The 13,170-nt window shown below is 42.3% G+C and overlaps 1 protein-coding gene and 1 long non-coding RNA gene across 3 annotated transcripts in view; one reads left to right on the top strand and one right to left on the bottom strand.

Moving 5' to 3' along the window:
- The window catches only part of Slc2a13 (solute carrier family 2 member 13), a 323,576-nt gene that overhangs the window by 4,221 nt on the left and 306,185 nt on the right, over nucleotides 1-13,170 (top strand). The window lies entirely within an intron of this gene.
- The window catches only part of LOC116078205, an 18,495-nt gene continuing 14,566 nt past the window's right edge, over nucleotides 9,242-13,170 (bottom strand). For both annotated transcript variants that reach the window (XR_004113450.1, XR_004113452.1), the window contains exons 4-6: nucleotides 13,087-13,165; nucleotides 10,931-11,042; nucleotides 9,242-9,451 (exon numbers count right to left, since the gene is read on the bottom strand). This is a non-coding gene — a long non-coding RNA (uncharacterized LOC116078205). The remainder of the gene's footprint in view (nucleotides 9,452-10,930; nucleotides 11,043-13,086; nucleotides 13,166-13,170) is intronic.

The following is a 13,170-nucleotide window of genomic DNA, read 5'->3' as shown; positions in this document are numbered from 1 at the left end:
GTGAGAGGCTGGGAGAGGATCATCTGCCCGTGTCAGCTGGAGAGTCTGTCTAAAGATGCTCTGTGTAGGGGTAGTCACTGTAGCCCTGGAGGTTGCAGTGATGCTGTAGTTCCATGTAACTTTTCTAAATCCCCCTTTCCTCTTTCCGTTTTCCTCTTTAGCCCTTCTCCTTTTCTTTCCGACTTTCTTGTCTCATGGAAGCTTTTTAGTGTCAGAAATTCCTTAGAGAGTTGGTAGCCACGAGGTGAGCAGAGTCTAGCCAGCAGTTGGTAGTGCATCCATTGGTTCCTTCAAGTAGAGATCTTTTAAAAAGAAAACTTTTGACCAGGTAGTATAATTACTGATCTGTCTGTGTTCAGTGAGCCTTGAAGATAAGCCCAAGAAAAGAAGGATATTTGTGCTCTTTTGGGCCAGAGAAATCTATTTTCTTGAATTATAGCAAAATAGTGTACTGAATGCTGGTGTGTGAGCACAGGGCAAACTATTAGTCCTTTTGTTTTGCTTCAGTCAGCACAAAGACCAGACTTTATTATTGTCCCTGCTTTTTGCCTTTTTAAACTTGAAGACTTAGCTCAAATAGGACACATATTTTTGATCGGCACGCCCCCCCCCCAACATGAAGTCCATTTTGTAGGTGTCTCTAGTCTTTGATTTTTTTTCTTGAACCAGGGTTTATTTATAATAATATTTTAAAATAAAATGATTGAGGGGCTAGAGAAATGCTTCAGCAGTTAAGAATAGATACTGCTCTTGCAGAGGGCCTTAGTTTGGTTCCCAGTACCCACTTTGGACAGCTCACCACTGCCTGGGAATCCAGCCTTTGTGGCCATTACATGTCTATACACGTACTTCCGGTCCTTGCATATAATTAAAAATAATAAAAATAAATCTAGTGAAAATATAATAGTTTTCTCGTTTGTTTTCTCTGGCCCTGTGTTTCTCCTGCTTATCGTGTTTCAAAACTGCGGAGTGTAGGAACGTGGCGCTGACACCACACATGTAGATGGCTTTTGCTCTGCTGAAGGCATTTACTGCTCCTGATAACTGGTGTAGTGTTCCTGCAGAAAGTGTCAAGGTACTGAAACCATGAGATTCACTGCTATTCAGACCTTTCTTGAGAAGTGACATCACAGCACTCACTCTGTATAGCTCAGAGGAGTGACATCACACCAATCTGTATAGCTGAGAGAAGTGACATCACAGCACTCTGTATAGCTCAGAGAAGTGACATCACACCAATCTGTATAGCTGAGAGAAGTGACATTACACCAATCTGTATAGATCAGAGGAGTGACATCACACCAATCTGTATAGCTCAGAGGAGTGACATCACACCAATCTGTGTCACAACCACCCTCGAACCGGCAAGGACGACGCGACACACTCGAGCTCTTCTGCGGTTTATTCAGGAAACCTTTTTACATTCTTCTCACAATCTTCTTCTGCTTCTTCTGACCCCGGGGAGAGCCAACCCCCAGGTTAAATACTGTATGGTCAGCCACTCAGGTAAAGCTACGTAGCGCAATCTTATTGGCCCACACAGCGAAAGCAAGCCAGTTGACCCGACCATAACCATGAAAGGGCTTGTTTACTCCATTGAGCGCTCAACATCTTTGAGGTGCGGCATTCCTCAGCTCTCCACAAATCTGAATAGCTCAGAGGAGTGACATCACACCAATCTGTATAGCTCAGAGGAGTGACATTACAGCACTCTGTATAGCTCAGAGGAGTGACATTACAGCACTCTGTATAGCTCACAGAAGTGACATCACACCAATCTATAGCTCAGAGGAGTGACATTACAGCACTCTGTATAGCTCACAGAAGTGACATCATAGCACTCTGTATAGCTCAGAGGAGTGACATCACAACAATCTATATAGCTCAGAGAAGTGACATCATAGCACTCTGTATAGCTCAGAGGAGTGACATCACACCAATCTATAGCTCAGAGAAGTGACATCATAGCACTCTGTATAGCTCAGAGAAGTGACATCACAACAATTTACATAGCCAGAATTTGTGGAATTACTCTTAGGTTTACCTCATTTTCCCTAGCAGCCTGTCTGTACTTTCTCTGCTGAAATACAGTTTATAACTTCATGTTGCAATTTGTAGTTGATACAGCCTACTGAACAATAGTTTCAAAAATATCATATAAGCCTGTACATTTTTATTCCTAACTGTAAACAAATTTAAAACCTTGTTTTATCAAAATAAATGCCATGCAACATTGAGATTCATGAAAATACTTTCTTTGAGGTTGAGATTCCTTAACCCAAAGCAGTTGGATTTTCAATAAAAAATATTTGTGTGGCGATGCAAAGATAATAAAGTTTGTCTTTAAAACTTTTTGGAAATTGTTTTTCAGATAGTTTTTTATTGGTTTTATTTTCCTGCTTGGTATAAAATTGATGTGTAAACAGAGCTCCCCTTAATTTCTGATTTCCTTGCATGCTAGCTGTCTCACACCCTCCCTGACACATCCGTTGGCATGGAGATTGACCTTCAGAGTCCTGGTAGATTATTGCCTGATTATGTTTGTCTAGTAGTATAACAACTCCCTCCACAAGTGAGTAAGGAGGCCATTAACATGAGCTATATCACGTTGTTTATGAGACTTCTGTATTTCTCTTTTCTGTGGTACAAGCACAAAGTCAACTAACTTCATATTGGTCATGAATATACATGGCAGCCAGCCCATCTCTTCTCCACACAAATGCACGACTCTAATTTTTTTTTCTCTGACTGAACTTGGTCCCTTTATGCATCACTACATTCTCTCAGCCCTACAGAGGAGCTGCATTTCGTAGCAGGTTATGCAGTATGAAGAAGGTGTGTCACTGGAGACTAATAACGTTAGCATTGTTCCTTACTGCCTTCAGCATCCCTCTGTTCTGAACCTAGACAGTCATTCTTCATGGCAGAATGACTAAGACATGATACTTTGTTGAATGCTTATGCTTCTTGTACTCTGTGCACAAATTCAAATAGCCTTCTCAATAATTGAATGGGAGGAGAATATGATTGGCAGTTTTAAGATGAGAATATTTAAGTAGAAAAGGTGAAGTGATTTCCTTATAGTCACAGAGCTACAAGGAAGGGCAGTAGACAGCATCTAAGAGGTCAGGCTTCGAAGTGTCTGCCAGTCACTTTTCTGATTGTTGTGGTCAAATACCTGACAAGAAGCAACTCAGGGGAAGAAGAGTTCATTAAAGTTCATAATTAGAGGATAAAGTAGATTGTGGTAAAGGAGGATAGTAAGGAGAGCAGGGGGGAGCCAGGAAGTGAGCAGCCAGGAGGTAGACCAGGCTGTAAAGCCCCAAGGTTAGCACTCAGAGACCTACTTCCTCCCTCAAGGCTCCGTCTTCTAAGGTTCTACCAATACCCAAACTGTGCCACCAGCTGGCATCTAAGTTCTCAAACACATGAGCCACGGGGAACATTTCAAATCTGCCCACAATGGTGTGTGTGTGCTGAAATACAGAGTGGTGACAGTCCTCTCCAAGCCTAATGTTACTGCTCTTTGCCATATCACATGGGAACATAGTGTTTTATTTCAAAGTGGATTCCCTTTAATTACTCTTTGCAAGTGTTTTAAAAATTAAAACTAAAACGTTTAAATTGTATATGCATGAGTCTTTTACCTGCATGTAACTCTGTGTAGGACATGAACATGTAGTGCCCACAGAGGCCAGAGAAGGGCATTGTATCAGGTAGAAATGGTGGTATAGATGGTTGTGAACCACCATATGGGTGCTGGGAACCAAACCCTGGTCCTCTGGAAAAGCAGCCAGTGCTCTTAACTGTCGATCAATCTCTCTAGCCTCATGAAAGGTTTTGTTTTGTTTTGTTTTTTAATTGTGGCAATATTAAACATTAAATTTACTACATTGACTCTTTTGAAGCGTGTCGTCCTGTAGTGTGAAGGGTGTTTACATATCACAGGACAGATTGCTAAAAGGTGTTCATCCTGTCAGACTGAAACTCTGTATACCCTTTAACCACATCCATAGGGTTTATGGTTATGATGACTTTACTTTGTGGTGTTTGTCTTTTGTTCTCCTCTGACTGGCTTAGTTTACACAGCACAAAGTTCTTGAAGTTTATCCATGCTGAATTTCCTTGTCTTGTTACATCTCTCTTGTGTACCTGTGTGTGTGTGAGAGAGAATTTCCTTCATTTGTCTGCTGATAGCATTTGGCTTGTGTCTGCTTCTTTGCCGTTGTGCATAATTGGACAGTGAGCTCAGGAGCACAGAGATTCTGATGAGATCCTGCTTGTACAATAATTCTCTTGTATAGAATTCTCTTGTACATATATATACAGAAAATAAGATTGCCAGGGCATATGGTAGTTGGTAGTTCTGTTTTCAGTATTCTGATGAACAGCTATACTCCTTTCCAGAAAGGAAGCACCAGCTCGTATTCCACCGTGTCCTGGACTTCCAGCCATTTGTACACATACCTGAGCCTCTTATTTTCCTTCTTTTGATAGTGGGCATCCTAATGGAGGGACGGTTTATGGTTTATAAATAGCAATGTTGACAACTCTTCATATGCATGTTGGTCATGTGGATCTCTCCTTTGGGACATATTTCAATCCTTTGCCACCTTTGCTGTGGGTTTATTTATTTATTTATGGCACAAGGTCTCATATAAACCAGTGTAATGTTCAGCTTGCTATGCCGCCGAGGCTGATCTTGAGCTCCTGATCTTCTGCCTCTGCTTTCAGGTTTTTTTTTTTTTTAATGGGGTTCTTTTAGCTGGGTTGTAGATTCCTATATGTGTTCTGAATATGAATTGTATCTCCCCAGCATATTTTTCTCCCATATCTCATGGATTGTCATTTCACTCTGTGGGTTGTTTTCTTTGTTCAGTCTTTTATTTTTAAAGTTATTTAAATTTTATTTGCATATATGTGTGACAGTACATGCATGTGGCTAGATGTCTTCACAGTGTCCAGCAGAGGACCCTGGAGCCACTGGACCTGGGTTGAGACACTATTGTGAGCCCCCCACATGGACACTGGGAAGGGAATCTGAGTGTTCAGCAAAAGCATGACATGCTTTCAAACACCAAGCCGTCTCTCCAGCCTTCTCTCTCTATGCAGCTTTTAACCTTGGTTTTCCAACTTTCTGCTTATTCCCATTGTGTTGCCTGAGCTTTTGTTATCATTGACAGGAAATCACACCTGATCTGACTATTCTTTTCCCTTATCTTTTTTTTTCCAATAGTTTTAGGTAATATGTCTTCAATCTGTTTTGAATTAATTTGTGCTTTTGATGTAAGTTAGGGTCCAGTTTATTCTTTTGTAGGTGTATACTCCAGATCCCCATCACTACATGTCCCTCTGAACATTACCTTAATAATACAGATGTGCGTGCTGGCCTAGGGAGGCCAGAAGAAAGAGACCCAAGCACCTGACTTGGGTACTACTACAATGGAATAATGTGTGATGGAGAGATGGGAAAAGGGGAGTACTAGATGGAGAGATGGAATAAAAGGCGAAGCTGAGGGGTTCTTACATTGTGGAGAAATGTGGAAATGGAGACGGACTCAACAGCAGTGAAGAGCAGGCAGATAAGAGGAGGCCATGATGAGGTTCTGGGCTGGACTGCTGCCAAAGAACACATCTGGCTGGGTCTGTGGTCCTGCTGCAGCTTGGGTCTATATCAATGTCTATGGCCAGAGTTACCTCCAGAGGCCAAGTGGATGTCTGTGGGCTGGGATGCCACCAGAGACCGTGTGGCTATCTGAGGGCCGTGTTGCCCGGTGGGGACATTCTGATCTGAGTGGCCTGTGTGCTAGTGAAGCAGTGAGGATATCCTGGCCCAGGCTGCTGCCTGAGCCATGTGTGGGTCTGTAGGATTTATGTTACCACCAAAGCCTACACAGATGCCCCTGGTCTGCACTGCCTGAGGAACTATGCTGAGCTGGCCCTGCCTTTCACCTGGACAGCATAGTAGAACTTGGCCTGGTGGTGAAAACATGGATGAGCTGGTCCCAAGGACATGAGAGCAGGGGAGCTAACCCTGCTCCTTGCTGGCTGCTGCTAGCAGGAGCAGTCTGGGAGGGATCGCCTTTGTGGTGTGGGCATAGGGGAGATGCCAACCTATCCACCTCTGCTACCTCCCAGACTCAGATCCAGGGCTTCGAGTTGGCCTACCCCAATAGCTACCCATCTGCTGGAGTGATCTGAAAGGGCTGGTCCTATAGATCCAAAGCTGCAGGATCTCCATGACACAGGGCAACAAGATATCTGAAATAAGTCCTGATGAGAATCTAGTATTGATAGTGTAGCAGAAGCCAAAGGCATCAAACCAGACCAATGACTCATTGTAATGAACACTTGGAGTAGAGATGTATGGAGAAAAGGGTATATAGTGTGACATACCGTGGCACACTACAGTTTCTAGGACAAGATGATTTTTTTTTTAATTCTAATTTGGGAGATAGAGTGTAGAGGTGGAGGGCAGATATGAAGGAAAGGGGAGATGAATGAGATTGGGGTGTATGATGTGAAATTCACAAAGAATCAATAAAAAGTTAAAGAAGATGTTTAGCTAGGCAAGTTATTGTTCTATAATTTCATGTATGAGGGTTCCTTGACTCAGTCTGAATACCTTGGGGAGACTGTGTCTCTTAAACAAGGCAGCCCAAAAACCTGCCCCCAAAAACCTGAAACCCTTTTCAATGTTCCTGTGATTTAGTTAGAACTGACTTGTGCTCAGGATTAACAGTTAGGAAAACAGAGCAGGGTCGAGCGTGCTTCCCTTGCTCAGGTCTCATAGAGCTGCCAGCAGGAAAGGTGAGTGCTGTGTTGATCACCCATGGGGGATGCAGTTACTCTGGGTCTCCGATTAACAGTTAGGAAAACAGAGCAGGGTGGAGCATGCTTCCTTTGCTCAGGTCTCATAGAGCTGCCAGAAGGAAAGGTGAGTGCTGTGTTGATCACCCATGGGGGATGCAGTTACTCTGGGTCTCCACTAGGGGCATTCAACCCAGAATCTGCGGAAATGGCTCCAAGGAGTTGAAGACAGGTGCAGCTGACATGTGGCAGCTACAGGGCCAAGAACGCATTTCCTGTTTCTCTCTTGAGGTTCATAGTTGTTTTCTCTGCTCCTGCTTTTCTGAACTCTCTCAGGATCTTGTCTGTAACTATGTCCAGAGTGATGTCTTTGTTGTGTTTGAGAGCTCAAAGATAAAAATAGGCCCCGATCTTAAAGGACTGAAGTGTTTTAGAGAAAAGCTAACAGGAGATCCTAGTACTGTGTTGATTATGAGAGGACAGAAGTGTCTTCAGGATCCGCAGTCCTCCCAAGACCGGCTTCATCACTGCAGCATGTGCTCAGAGCCGCAGGCCTGACATTGACACTGCATTCCTTGAGATGTATCAATTTTGAACACAAATGATTTCCCTTAGGGACCATGGGTTTAGGGTTTAGATGATGAGGTGTACGTAGTATTTAGGTCCTCCTATTGCTCTTAGGAGCATACTTTTTACATAACAATCTTTTGAATATATAGCAAACTAACAAATGTGTGAAATATCCAGCAGGATAATACTGTAGCTGAATGTTGGAAGCTCACAAAGTTCTTCCACTGCTGGAATGGTAGTTAATTAAGAGTGGATAATTAAGAGTGGCAGTTAACAGAGCCTGGGGAACCCAAACTGCTTGGGTGCACAGTGGCAGTGGCTGCCTGCTTACTGGCTGAGTGACTGTGTCAGACTTTTTAATTCCTTATGCTCACCGTACTTACCTGTGCAGTGAGATGGTACCTGCCTGCCTCGAAGGGTTGCAGGGAGGTTGAATGTGTTTGTATTTGTAAAGTGTTAGTCACATGCCTGGCAAAGTAGAGCATAAGTAGCTGTTAAACATTCTCTACAGCCCGTGTAGCTGTTAGCACATGGTGTGTCAGGCACTAAGAGTCCTATGAAGGGATGGATACTGGCAGTTAGAAAGTGCATGTAAAAATGTCTATAGGCTTGGGGAGATTGGCACTTGATAAAATTGTTGCAAGGACCTAAATTCAGCTACAATCCAGTTTGAAAACATCAGGCCTCATGAAGCACTTGTGATGCTAGTAATAGGGGTCATGTCTGAGTTAGGGTTTTACTGCTGGGAACAGACACCATGACCAAGGCAAGTCTTATACAAACATGTAATTGGCGGGGGGCTGGCTTACAGGTTCAGAGGTTCAGTCTGTTATCATCAAGGCGAGATCATGGCAGCATCCAGACTGGTATGGTGCAGGCAAGAGCTGAGAGTTCTACATCTTCATCTGAAGTCTGCTAGTGGAAGAGCGACTTCCAGTCCGCTAGGGGGAGGGTCTTAAGCCCACAACCACAGTGACACACCTACTCCAACAAGGCCACACCTTCTAATAGTGCCTCTCCCTGGGCCAAGCATATATAAACCATCACAGGTAGATACTGACGGATCCATTAGGTTCTGTCTGGCCATCTGAAGCTAGTCTCATTGATGAGTTGTAAGCCAGGGAGAAACACTGTTTCAGGAAAACAGCAGGTCAATAGCTCCTAAGGTCAGTGGTACCCTAGGCTATCCTCCTGCTCAGTGGTACCCTAGGCTATCCTCCTGCTCAGTGGTACCCGAGGCTATCCTCCTGCTCAGTGGTATCCTAGGCTATCCTCCTGCTCAGTGGTACCCGAGGCTATCCTCCTGCTCAGTGGTACCCTAGGCTCTCCTCCTGCTCAGTGGTACCCTAGGCTATCCTCCTGCTCAGTGGTACCCTAGGCTATCCTCCTGCTCAGTGGTACCCGAGGCTATCCTCCTGCCTTCACATATATGCACATTTATCCCCACCCAGACACAGAATGTCAGCTGTAAATCAATGAGTAGATGTTAGTGCTTGTAATTGTGGGGACCTCTTTGTCCATGTGTTTTTTCTTTTTAAGATTTATTTATTTATTATATGTAAGTATACTGTAGCTGTCTTCAGACACCCCAGAAGAGGGCATCAGATCTCATTATGGATGGTTGTGAGCCACCATGTAGTTGCTGGGATTTGAACTCAGGACCTTCAGAAGAACAGTCACTTCTCTTAACCGCTGAACCATCTTGCCAGCCCCCTGTCCATGTGTTTTTACAGCCAAGAAAAATAAAAGTGATCATTTCAGTGTTAATTATAACTAGCAATGGATTTACACTGGTCTTCCATAATACAATCTGAACCAGTTTGGAAGACAGAATGAGTAACTTGAAGGTGGGACAGGGCTCTTTCCATTTTCAGTTTTTATTATTTGGATTTATATCCAGCAAGACGGATGGAGTTTTCAAATGTGTCTTTATAAGCATAGTTGGCGTGCAAAGAGGGCTCTGCTCCAGTAGGGAAGAGGGAGCTGACACAAGTGAAGTTTCCAGGTGTATGGATCATCTTTCTTGGTGATCTCGAGGGTCTGTTTAATAGAAATCAGTGAAACTGGGAGCCTGTTGGTAATAAAAGAAAATATTTTAAAAAATCCCAGCATGGAGTTCCTTCCTGCCTTTGACCATTTTTGTTCCCTGACAAAAGACATACACGCAGCCTTATATTTTAATATGCCCCAAGCAGCATAAGAGCTAGGCAAGTGCCTCCCGTCCATGCTGTTAGAATCCACCTCCTATCCATAACCTAAGTCATTGCTGTGCTTCACCTGGGCTGCTCTGGGCCACATTCTCTTGGCCTCTAGCCCATGGAGGCTCCCCATCTCCCTTCTTCCTTATGGTCTTAAACCTGAGAAATCTAAACCCTGCCTATGTATTTTCTCCCCAACTATTGGCTGCAGGCCCCTTTATTTACCAATCAGAATTAACTGGGGGCAGAGTCCCTTTTGCAGAATCCATATCTTCGAGGCCAGTACTTAGCAGTACAATAAACAATAAAAGACAAAACCTCAACACCTGTTTGTTAGAGTGCACTCCCAGCTGCTGGGAAGGAGCCATCTGGGACTGAGATGTTAGAACAGTCCTGTCTTGTAATTATTTTCTTTGTTTAATCAGTAAAATATTCTCAGTGGAAAAGATTTATCTGCCTCTTAAGAGATTAAGAGTGATCTTAATAGATCAAAATAAAACTTAAAGGTTGCAACTGTGCAACACACAAAAAGGCTTCAAGTTGGAGCTTTCCTATGCAACTCGGTTAGAATACTTTGAGGTGAGTTTATGACTGCAGATGAGAATTTTTATGTACAACATTGACCGTTTGAAACCAGCAGATGTAACTAACCGCTAGGTCTATGGCCCTATTACCCTGAAGTGCCCTGATCTCCTCTGGTCTCTGAGGCTAAATAAGGTCAGGCCCTGGTTAGTACTTACATGACAAAGACTACATGCTAACCATTTACTTTTTATGAGCAACTGCCTAGAGCTTTGAAAGAGAAATTGTGTGGAAACTAAAAGTGGAAAAGTTCTGGAACACAAGCATGTTTAACATTAACATAGTGTCTACTCAGTGGCCGCCATATTTTCCTTCCTTCAACCTTTACTGTCAAGGTCTGAGGAGAACGAACAGCTCCTCGACTGCCCTCCACTCCTTCTGAGGCATCCAGCACAGCAAGCCTGTCATTTTTCAGGGGAGACAGGATGACTGTCTGGACCTCAAAGCATCCCACAGGGACCACAACTCTCTGGCCTGCCTGGCAGTTGTGCTAGCAGGGCTGGCAAATATGTAAGGAAAATATGTGACTGATTGTGGAGTCACCTCATTTGTTAATAGTGAACCATTTGAGGGGTTCATAAATACCGTATTCACTCCCACTGTAGGTCAGAGAAGTATTTATGGCTTTTAGGCATTTATTATTTATGTCCATCCTTTGAAGATGATTTCTGATGTGACAGCCCATCCCATTTTAGTCAAACAATGCGAAGAGAATAAGGTGTTAGTGCTCCGTTAATATCTTCCTTTGAGGTTTGTCACGGAAATCTTACCTGCCTTCTTGAGGTAGAGGTATGGAAAGTCAGCTGTCAGGTGGATTCCAAAGCACAGTGTGTGTGGATGTTTTCTTTGAGCATTCCTCTCTGAACAGAGGTCAGCATTTGCCTTGAAAAGGAAGAATGAAAGGAAACCCGGAGAGCTTAGGTAGATTAAGCCTGATGGGTGGCGCTGAAATTCACACTGGTGTCTAATGAGGAACCAGAGTGTACGCGCCTTCTCTATCTGGAAGAATCCCAGTTTGTAATTGTGAAAGCAAAATGGAGGCAAGATAATGTTGTGTGCAGTATATACATGCACTGAATGAGACTCTACTGAGAGACTCCTTGGAGTCTTAACAAAACCACTTTCGACAAAGTAGGAATAAGATTGGGGAACAGTAATGAGAGATGACATCTCAAGGTAGAGAGTTACTCCAAATGAATAATATGTCCGATCAATTAAAATCAAAAGGATTAATGAAACAAAATTGAAGTTCCAGTCATACATTCAAATGTTTTAAGAGTTTTGATTTGGACAAAAAATCAGTATGACGTGGAAAAGAAATAAACATTAAGGTAGTAAAGAAAATAACTAAGACCATGAACAAGGCTACCATGAGTGAGATCCACACTTGTTATTAATCTCACATTGGTTCACAAGTGTTTAAAGATTTAAAGGCAAGAACAGAGCAGTTTTCTCCTCTTTGCTGTGTTCTTTAGATTTATTTATTTGTTTTTATTTGATGGGTACAAGTGTTCTGCTTATGTACATGCATGTGTAAAGTGTTTGCTTATGTACATGTATGTGTAAAGTGTTCTGCTTATGTACATGTATGTGTAAAGTGTTCTGCTTATGTACATGTATGTGTAAAGTGTTCTGCTTATGTACATGTATGTGTAAAGTGTTTTGCTTATGTACATGTATGTATGCACATGGATGCCTTGGAAAAGGTCAGTACAGATGCATGCTACCACTCATGGCTTTTTACATGTGGGCCAGAGATTCAAACCCAGGAACTTATGCTTTTATAGGCTTTTTTAGTCATCTCCTAAAGCCCAGTGTCTTTCATTACATAATTTTAAAATAATCCCTAAACATGTTGTAAGAGTGAGGCTACAAATAGTAACATGTAAGTAAAGTGAGTTACCAAAATAAAATATTATTTGCATGTAAAGTGCATTTAAAAGACTACTTTTTATCAAGAGAACATTGAATTGGAGAGAAAAAAACAAAACACAACTATTGAGAAAGTACTTAGCTTTGGTGATGTTCTAAAGTAAAAACTTTGAGTGTATCTCATTGATCTCTAGGAAAAGATGACTCAGTAGATTATTTTATTACAAAATGGGAAAGGATTTTTAAGAGACTATTTTAGATAATAAGCAGACATAGTTCCTCATTTTTTCTTTAATTCATTCAAAAACTTATTTAGAATTACTGATAAATATTTAAGTATATCTTTACACTGATATATGTGATATTTGAATAAATATATACAATATTTATGGTGCTTATATAATGGCATATGTGGTATTTAACTGAATGCTTGGAAGGTGTCTGGAATGTGGGCAGATCTGAGCTCTCTTGGTTCTTGAAGTAAGTTACTCTTAGGCTTAGAAAGTTCACTTCAGGGGTTATAGGGTAAGGAAATGAAAAGTTCATTTTTCATAAATATGTCAGTAGAAGTTTAATACATATTGTGACCTTAAAATGTTGCAGGAAGAACCTCTAAGCACTAGTGATTGCAAAATGATTAGGTGGGAGAACATCACACTGTTATTGATCTTGAAGAGTGACTACAGATACAAATAAAACATACAAACAGTGCCTGCAAAGAACAGAACTACTTATGTGGACACATTAGTCACAGCTGTCTAAGGAATTACGTGTGTGTGCGTGTGTGTGTGTGTGTGTGTGTGTGTGTGTGTGTGTGGTAAATATGCACATGTGTTTGTATGTGTACATATGCTCATTAAACTATGCATGCATGTAGTTTAGATGCCCATGTCAGAAGCCTTTGCCTGTTGCTCTAGACCTTATTTTTGTCTGTCAAAATAAGGGTCTGTCATTGAACCTGGAACTCACTACTTTAGCTGCCCAGCAAACCTCACACATCCCCCTGCACCTACCTCCCAGAGTTAGGATTAGATACATTTTGCCATGTACTCACTTTTGTAGGTGCTGGGGTGTAGGATGCCGTCCCGCAGCTCCTACTTGCGTGGGGTTCCACGAACCGAGGATTTGGGAACCTGTA

Source organism: Mastomys coucha, unplaced genomic scaffold, assembly GCF_008632895.1.
Source record: "Mastomys coucha isolate ucsf_1 unplaced genomic scaffold, UCSF_Mcou_1 pScaffold11, whole genome shotgun sequence".
Taxonomy (NCBI): domain Eukaryota; kingdom Metazoa; phylum Chordata; class Mammalia; order Rodentia; family Muridae; genus Mastomys; species Mastomys coucha.
The sequence above is the reverse complement of the archived record's forward strand: the minus strand, read 5'-3'. Positions and strand labels throughout refer to the sequence as shown.